The sequence below is a fragment of the Polyodon spathula genome, chromosome 46 (genome assembly GCF_017654505.1).
Source record: "Polyodon spathula isolate WHYD16114869_AA chromosome 46, ASM1765450v1, whole genome shotgun sequence".
Lineage (NCBI taxonomy): Eukaryota > Metazoa > Chordata > Actinopteri > Acipenseriformes > Polyodontidae > Polyodon > Polyodon spathula.
In genome coordinates, this window is record NC_054579.1 from 343,365 (window position 1) to 353,053 (window position 9,689).

Here is a 9,689-nt window from a genome sequence, read left to right on the forward strand (position 1 = left end):
TCCTGTCAAAATCCAAAGAAATTTTACAAAACTATCCTCGCAAAAAATATAGAGGGGGTGGAATTCAATATGATAACAAGGGAACATTATTCAGCAGCTTTCACTGGACTCTATGAAGCTGAATCAGTTCATTCTATATAGAGGGGGTGCAATTCAATATGTTAACAAGGGAACATTATTCAGCAGCTTTCACTGGACTCTATGAAGCTGAATCAGTTCATTCTATATAGAGGGGGTGCAATTCAATATGATAACAAGGGAACATTATTCAGCAGCTTTCACTGGACTCTATGAAGCTGAATCAGTTCATTCTATATAGAGGGTGATGCTGCTAAACTTTTGCCCGCAGCTGTACATGATGTACGGTAACAGAGGTCTGTATCGCTTGTGATACGAGACCCACAGCATAAAGAACTACAGCTCCCAGCATGCCTCACCATTGCCATGGGTGCAGAGGCATGCTGGGAGCTGTATTCCTAGCCAGCTAAAATCAGTCCATTCTAAAGGTGATGCTGCTAAACATTTACCCAGAGCTGTTTGCATCTTTTACAGTTTCAGTCCGGTCCTGCGGGAGTCAGGTTGTCCCTCCTGATTTTTCTTCCAACCATACCCAAAATGACTCCATTAGCCCAGTTAATGCGCTTGTAAGAAGCTTAATTGGTCCAATTAATTAAACTAATTAATCAATTAAACTAATTAAGTGTACAGTTGGGACAAATGCCAAGAGGGACCTCAGCCCCTTAGCACCAGGGCGGGAGACCCCTGATTTAGAGAACTCCCTGAAAACACAAAGCCAGCCCCTTAGCACCAGGGCGGGAGACCCCTGATTTAGTGGACTCCCTGAAAAGACAAAGCCAGACCCTTAGTACCAGGGCGGGAGACCCCTGATATAGGGAACTCCCTGAAAACACAAAGCCAGCCCCTTAGCACCAGGGCGGGAGACCCCTGATTTAGGGAACTCCCTGAAAACACAAAGCCAGCCCCTTAGCACCAGGGCGGGAGACCCCTGATTTAGGGAACTCCCTGAAAACACAAAGCCAGCCCCTTAGCACCAGGGCGGGAGACCCCTGATGTAGGGAACTCCCTGAAAACACAAAGCCAGCCCCTTAGCACCAGGGCGGGAGACCCCTGATATAGGGAACTCCCTGAAAACACAAAGCCAGCCCCTTAGCACCAGGGCGGGAGACCCCTGATTTAGGGAACTCCCTGAAAACACAAAGCCAGCCCCTTAGCACCAGGGCGGGAGACCCCTGATGTAGGGAACTCCCTGAAAACACAAAGCCAGCCCCTTAGCACCAGGGCGGGAGACCCCTGATTTAGGGAACTCCCTGAAAACACAAAGCCAGCCCCTTAGCACCAGGGCGGGAGACCCCTGATATAGGGGATTCCCTGAAAACACAAAACCAGCCCTTTTCACCCCTGGCCTTCGCCCCAAACCCAGCCTGTTTTAAAATCTTTGAAAAAAAACAAACAAACCAATTCAAAATAAATAAATAAATACTTTCCAGCTTTGAAGGCAGTTCCTTTGAGCCAGCCTCTGAGATCACTTCCTGTTTGTCAACTCCACTTCCTGTTTTTAAACATCACTTCCCCTTTCTCGATCAGCTGCCACAGCGCGCGCCGATCCACCGATCCGAATTGGAAACCTACAGCGTTCTGTTAAAAACGAGTCTCTCAGGACAGTGGGAACAGCCTCGCTCTCCCGCTCTCTCTCTAAGTGTATTGCACACATTTTCTTAAAAAAGACCCGTCACATTTCGGGAGAGATTTACTCGCTGGGGAAGTTTCGGCGGGCAAATTCGTCTGCTAAAAATGTTTTAAAACTCGACGGCTCTTCGCCGTTTTCGAAACACAAAAACACACACAAAGAACACAGTTCGGAAATCATTTAAAAAAATAAATAAATAAATAAATAATCTGAAACCATGAGAGAAAAAAAGGCTTCAAAACTGCAAACCGAGAAATTCTCCTTAAACAGACTCTAGAAAAACTAAACTTCAGTCCTTAGCACCAGATTTAAACAATATTAACAATAATAATAATAATAATAATAATAATAATAATAATACTTAAACGATTCTCAATCTCCCTCAAAACCCTAAAAGAAAAAAAAACCAAGCTTTGAAAACACAGAAAAATTCTCCTGCATCACAAAACACATCACAAGAGGAAACCGCTAGCGTCCCTGCAACACAAAACAAGGCTTAGAAAAAATACATTTTAACATCATAAAACTTGAGCTGCTCCTGCCTCAAAATCTTAACCAACTCTCTCTCTCCCACACACACACCCACGCATGCACACAGCACCCCTGCAACGCTGCACGGCTGCAGTTCCGCATGCTGTCACTCACCTGCAGCTATGGCTGGCTGGCTTGCAGGGGACGGGATCACAGGCCTGTTCACAAAGCAACCAATGCAGCACTGAGGCAAAGAGAGAGAGCGAGGCAGGGCTGAGCTACACCAGCCCCGCCCCCTTTCACAAGAGCCCTCCCCTCCCTCTCCCTCTCTCTCACAGCCTCTCTCTCTCTCTCTCTCTCGATTGCACAGTCCGAGACATATTCAAACAGCCAGCGTCCGTCACACTCGCTGGTGAACTTGTGCGTGTGCAGTGGCACTGTGACAGTGTGTGGCTCTCGGTGTCAAGTGTCTGTGTTATAATCACTGTTTGGCTTTTCCCTAACTCTCCTCCTGGATTCAAATTCTCTGCGGTTTAGAGAACCCTCTGCTGGTTTTGAACCATTTCTGTCTCTCTGTCTCTTTCTCTGACAGACGGAGGGAGGTGCAGACAGACAGACAAACAGACACCCCCCTATAGACTCCAGGTGGTGCAGCGGTTAGAGAAAAGGGGTCTTGATACCAGGAAGTTCAAATCCTGACTTGCTGTGTGTGTGTGTGTGTGTGTGTGTGTGTGTCCCTGAGCGAGTCACTTCACCTCCTTGGGCTCCGTCCTTCGGACGAGACGTCAAACAAACGCGGTCCTATTGGAAGAGACTCTGCAGCAGCAGCAGTTGTTGGTGATGCAGAGTTCACCCCCCCAGTCTCTGGAAGTTTCTTTGGAGAAAAGCCTCAGCTAAATGCCTCAATTCATTTATTATTATTATTATTATTATTATTATTATTATTATTATTATTATTATTTATTATTATTATTATTATTCACACTCTCCTGGAAAGTTTCCATCAAGGACTCCTGATTCACAGAAATCCAGTTCACATATTACTGGCTGCCGGGCTGCAACACAAAAGCTGGAAGGAGTGGTGAGAGAAACATGTGGAGAGAGAGGGGGGGGGATGGGGAGAGAGACAGAGAGACAGAGAGAGAGAGAGAGAGGGAGAGAGAGAGAGAGAGAGAGAGAGAGAGGGAGAGAGAGGGGGATGGGGAGAGAGACAGAGAGAGAGGGGGATGGGGAGAGAGAGAGAGAGAGAGGAGGAGAGAGACAGAGAGAGAGAGAGAGGGAGCCTACCCCCTCTCTGTCTCTGTCTCTTCTCCCCTACCCCTCTCTCTGTCTCTCTCTCCCCCCCCTACCCTATCTTGATCTCTACACCTAGACCATCTCTCTGTCTCTCCCTAGAGACATACCCCTCTCTCTGTCTCTCGGGGATAGGGGACTAGAGTCTCTCTCTCTCTTCTACCCCTTACCCTCTCATCCCCTCGAGAGAGAGGAGGGAGAGAGAGAGAGGATGGGGAGAGACAGAGAGAGAGGGGGGGATGGGGAGAGAGACAGAGAGAGAGGGAGACAGAGAGAGAGGGGGATGGGGAGAGAGAAGGGACCACGCCAGGCGGGGGAGGAAGGAGGGGGGAGGGTGTGGAACTGAGAATGACATTTGCATATCCTGTGATTATATATTTGAGTTTTTCTATCAGTTTCAGAAACAAACAGAAGAAACACTGCAGCCGACTGTCTCGCTTGAAGAGTCATCGGCTTATTAAAAAAAACAAAAAAAATAAATAAATAAAATAATCTAGATTTATATTGTCATAAAGATCCTGTCACGAAACACGTCGAAATGCCGGCTCTTCAGCGGAGGAAAAAAACAAAACTATCTATCTGTATCTGTATCTATCGATCTACCTGCCTCTCTCTATCTATCTGTATCTGTATCTGTGTCTATCGATCTACCTGCCTATCTCTATCTATCTGTATCTGTATCTGTCTATCGATCTACCTACCTATCTCTATCTATCTGTATCTGTATCTGTGTCTATCGATCTATCTACCTATCTCTCTCTATCTATCTGTATCTGTATCTATCGATCTACCTACCTATCTCTATCTATCTGTATCTGTATCAGTGTCTATCGATCTACCTACCTATCTCTATCTATCTGTATCTGTATCTATCAATCTACCTACCTATCTCTATCTATCTATCTGTATCTGTGTCTATCGATCTACCTACCTATCTCTATCTATCTGTATCTGTGTCTATCGATCTACCTGCCTATCTCTATCTATCTGTATCTGTATCTATGTCTATCGATCTACCTACCTATCTCTATCTATCTGTATCTGTATCTATCGATCTACCTACCTATCTCTATCTATCTGTATCAGTGTCTATCGATCTACCTACCTATCTCTATCTACCTGTATCAGTGTCTATCGATCTACCTACCTATCTCTATCTATCCTGTATCTGTATCTATCGATCTACCTACCTATCTCTATCTATCTGTATCTGTATCTATCGATCTACCTACCTATCTCTATCTATCTGTATCTGTATCTGTGTCTATCGATCTACCTACCTATCTCTATCTATCTGTATCTGTATCTATCAATCTACCTACCTATATCTCTATCTATCTGTATCTGTATCTATCGATCTACCTACCTATCTCTATCTATCTGTATCTGTATCTATCGATCTACCTACCTATCTCTATCTATCTGTATCTGTGTCTATCGATCTACCTACCTATCTCTATCTATCTATCTGTAGTGTCTATCGATCTACCTACCTATCTCTATCTATCTGTATCTGTATCTATCTATCTACCTACCTATATCTCTATCTATCTGTATCTGTGTCTATCGATCTACCTACCTATCTCTATCTATCTGTATCTGTATCTACCTGTCTATCGATCTACCTGCCTATCTCTATCTATCTGTATCTGTATCTATCGATCTACCTGCCTATCTCTATCTATCTGTATCTGTATCAGTGTCTATCGATCTACCTACCTATCTCTATCTATCTGTATCTGTATCTATCAATCTACCTACCTATCTCTATCTATCTGTATCTGTGTCTATCGATCTACCTACCTATCTCTATCTATCTGTATCTGTATCTGTGTCTATCGATCTACCTACCTATCTCTATCTATCTGTATCTGTATCTATCGATCTACCTACCTATCTCTATCTATCTGTATCTGTATCTGTGTCTATCGATCTACCTACCTATCTCTATCTATCTGTATCTGTGTCTATCGATCTACCTACCTATCTCTATCTATCTGTATCTGTGTCTATCGATCTACCTACCTATCTCTATCTATCTGTATCTGTATCAGTGTCTATCGATCTACCTACCTATCTCTATCTATCTGTATCTGTATCTGTGTCTATCGATCTACCTACCTATCTCTATCTATCTGTATCAGTGTCTATCGATCTACCTACCTATCTCTATCTATCTGTATCTGTGTCTATCGATCTACCTACCTATCTCTATCTATCTGTATCTGTGTCTATCGATCTACCTACCTATCTCTATCTATCTGTATCTGTATCAGTGTCTATCGATCTACCTACCTATCTCTATCTATCTGTATCTGTATCTGTGTCTATCGATCTACCTGCCTATCTCTATCTATCTGTATCTGTATCGATCTACCTACCTATCTCTATCTATCTGTATCAGTGTCTATCGATCTACCTACCTATCTCTATCTATCTGTATCAGTGTCTATCGATCTACCTACCTATCTCTATCTATCTGTATCAGTGTCTATCGATCTACCTACCTATCTCTATCTATCTGTATCTGTGTCTATCGATCTACCTACCTATCTCTATCTATCTGTATCTGTATCTATCGATCTACCTACCTATCTCTATCTATCTGTATCTGTATCTATCGATCTACCCTATCTCTATCTACCTGTATCAGTGTCTATCGATCTACCTACCTATCTCTATCTATCTGTATCTGTGTCTATCGATCTACCTACCTATCTCTATCTATCTGTATCTGTGTCTATCGATCTACCTACCTATCTCTATCTATCTGTATCTGTGTCTATCGATCTACCTACCTATCTCTATCTATCTGTATCTGTATCTGTGTCTATCGATCTACCTACCTATCTCTATCTATCTGTATCTGTGTCTATCGATCTACCTACCTATCTCTATCTATCTGTATCTGTGTCTATCGATCTACCTACCTATCTCTATCTATCTGTATCAGTGTCTATCGATCTACCTACCTATCTCTATCTATCTGTATCAGTGTCTATCGATCTACCTACCTATCTCTATCTATCTGTATCTGTATCTATCGATCTACCTACCTATCTCTATCTATCTGTATCTATCTGTCTACCTATCTATCTCTATCTATCTGTATCTATCGATCTACCTACCTATCTCTATCTATCTGTATCTGTATCTGTGTCTATCGATCTACCTACCTATCTCTATCTATCTGTATCTGTGTCTATCGATCTACCTACCTATCTCTATCTATCTGTATCTGTGTCTATCGATCTACCTACCTATCTCTATCTATCTGTATCTGTATCTATCGATCTACCTATATCTCTATCTATCTGTATCTGTATCAGTGTCTATCGATCTACCTCCTATCTCTATCTATCTGTATCTGTGTCTATCAATCTACCTACCTATCTCTATCTATCTGTATCTGTATCTATCGATCTACCTACCTATCTCTATCTATCTGTATCTGTATCTATCAATCTACCTACCTATCTCTATCTATCTGTATCTGTATCTATCTATCGATCTACCTATCTATCTCTATCTATCTGTATCCTATCTCTATCTATCTGTCTATCGATCTACCTGCCTATCTCTATCTATCTGTATCTGTATCTATCGATCTACCTACCTATCTCTATCTATCTGTATCTGTATCAGTGTCTATCGATCTACCTGCCTATCTCTATCTATCTGTATCTGTATCTATCGATCTACCTATCTCTCTGTCTCTGTCTCTGTCTGTCTATCTGTATCTATCTGTATCTCTCTGTATCTATTTCTCTGTCTATCTGTCTTAATAAGGCAGCAGCAGTAAAACTCGCTTGCGATTAAATGGCTGTTTTTAATTAATTAGCTGCAACGTCTCGTTTGCTCGTTTCTTCAGAGTGGTAGAATGAGCCGGCAGACTGACGAGGAGGACGCTGTCTTAATTAACAGACACGAGACAGACCTGCAACTAACGAGGTCCTATTGGAAGAGACTCTGCAGCAGCCACTGACTCGCTGTGTGTGTGTGTGTGTGTGTGTGTGTGTGTGTGTGTGTGTGTGTGTGCGTGTGTGTGTGTGTGTGTGTGTGTGTGTGTGTGTGTGTGTGTGTGTGTGTGTGTGTGTGTTGTGTGTGTGTGTGTGTGTGTCCTGTTGGAAGAGACTCTGTGACTCGTGTGTGTGTGTGTGTGTGTGTGTGTGTGTGTGTGTGTGTGTGTGTGTGTGTGTGTGTGTGTGTGTGTGTGTGTGTGTGTGTGTGTGTGTCCCTGAGCGAGTCGCTTCACCTCCTTGTGCTCCGTCCTTCGGGCGAGACGTCAAACAAACGCGGTCCTATTGGAAGAGACTCTGCAGCAGCAGCAGTGGTTGGTGAAGCAGAGTTCACCCCCCCTAGTCTCTGGAAGCCTCTTTGAATAGTAATATATAAATATCTATCTATAATTCAATATTAAGAGAAGTACCATTTAAAACTGTACATAAAAACAGGGTTATTACCAAAGTTCAGGGTGTTTGAGAAGGAAATGTTTTTCCAGGAGTGAATTATTTCTTTACAAATTTGTGTAAAACTGTCGAACAGTTAAAACCATCCGTTGCACACACTTAGGCACACGCCACACGCCACACGCCACACGCCACACGCACGCATCACTGAGAGAGGCCGGTTTGAGATCCGCAGTTATAAAAACACACAGAAAAATTCACGTGGAGTTTTGTTTCATTTGTTTTTTTTAAATCTAGCATGAAGTTGTTGTTTGCAATCGAACAGATTATTAATATTAGAGATACGGACGACTGTTCCAATCTCTGCTCAGTGGAATTTCACTCCTGTTTAGCAGCGACTGCTGTGCTTTGTATCTGCTTTTATCTGCAAAGAGATATTTTGCAATGTGAGGTTTCATAATGCGAGATCCTGTAACGTGATATTTTATAAAGTGATATTTTGCAATGTGATTATTTTGGAACAGCTGTAAGTCGCCCCTTGATAAGGGCATCTGATAAGAAATAATAATAATAATAATAATAATAATAATAATAATAATAACAATAATAATAATAATAACAGAATTGTCTTCAAATATCTAACAGGAACTGTAGATGCAACAGGATGTGGGAAATCTAACACAGATTAAAAATAATAACTTAGTAGAAGTTAAAACAGTAAAAACCAGGGCAGTTTGTTTACAAGAAACTAAACAAACATTCCCAGGAAATGTCTGCTTTCAAGGGCCAGCCCTCAAAAAACAAACAGCAGCAGCAGAAACAAACAAACAACAACAACAACAACCACCCGGCGGCCATTTTGAGCCTCAGAGGAGTGAGGACTCGGAGGAGGAGAAGGGAAGCTGCTCCTAAAATGGCCGCCGAAACAAATCAGCTTTTTGTTTGTTTTTGGTTAAAATGATTTAGCCCCGCCCTCTTTTAAAAATAAATAAATAAATAAATAAATACACCTGTTTACTAATATTATAATAATAATAATAATAATAATAATAATAATAATAGAGCATAGGTCGTATTTACTTATTTTTAAATACCAAGGTTTTATGACAATGGGAGAGGCGCTTCAAAAGAAAGAGATATAAATACCAAGGTTTCATGACAGAGAGATGAAAAAAAAATTAATTCTCTCAAAGAGACTTCCAGAGACTAGGGGGGTGAACTCTGCATCACCAACAACTGCTGCTGCTGCAGAGTCTCTTCCAATAGGACCTCGTTTGTTTGACGTCTCGCCCGAAGGACGGAGCACAAGGAGGTGAAGCGACTCGCTCAGCGACACACGCACACGCACACGCACACACACACACACACACACACAGACAGCGAGTCAGTGGCTGAGCCAAGATTTGAACCTCCTGGTATCAAGACCCCTTTTTTTCTAACCGCTGGATCAGCGAGCTTAAATCACTGTAAACTAGAGACTTCTCATAAAATCAAGCGGATTTGAAGGACAAGCAGTATGAGACCTTGACGGAGAGGGGTCCGTACAGCTCCTCGGAGGTCGTCCGTTTCCCAGCAGCTGATTCATCTCAGAACTTCATCAAGTCGGGTCTCGAAGGATCCCAGCGATTCAGCATCGACCGCGTGGCTCGGTAACCCTCGCCAACGCTCGGCAACGCTCGGGAGCCCAATTTTTGTAAGAAGTCCGCGACCTCGTTAGAAAGTTAGGTGCAGCTGCTGCTGCTTCTTCGTTCATTTCTCTCTCGCGCTCTCCGCTCGGTAAAGATCAGCCCGGTCGACGAGGGCGACCG

At 42.9% G+C, this 9,689-nt stretch overlaps 1 protein-coding gene across 1 annotated transcript in view; it reads right to left on the reverse strand.

Moving 5' to 3' along the window:
• Nucleotides 1-2,445, reverse strand: part of LOC121306069 (activating transcription factor 7 interacting protein) — a 35,503-nt gene extending 33,058 nt beyond the window's left edge. Inside the window, exon 1 of the mRNA XM_041237771.1 lies at nt 2,354-2,445. The gene's annotated coding sequence lies outside the window, so the exon portion shown is untranslated. The remainder of the gene's footprint in view (nt 1-2,353) is intronic.
• Nucleotides 2,446-9,689: the final 7,244 nt, after the last annotated feature.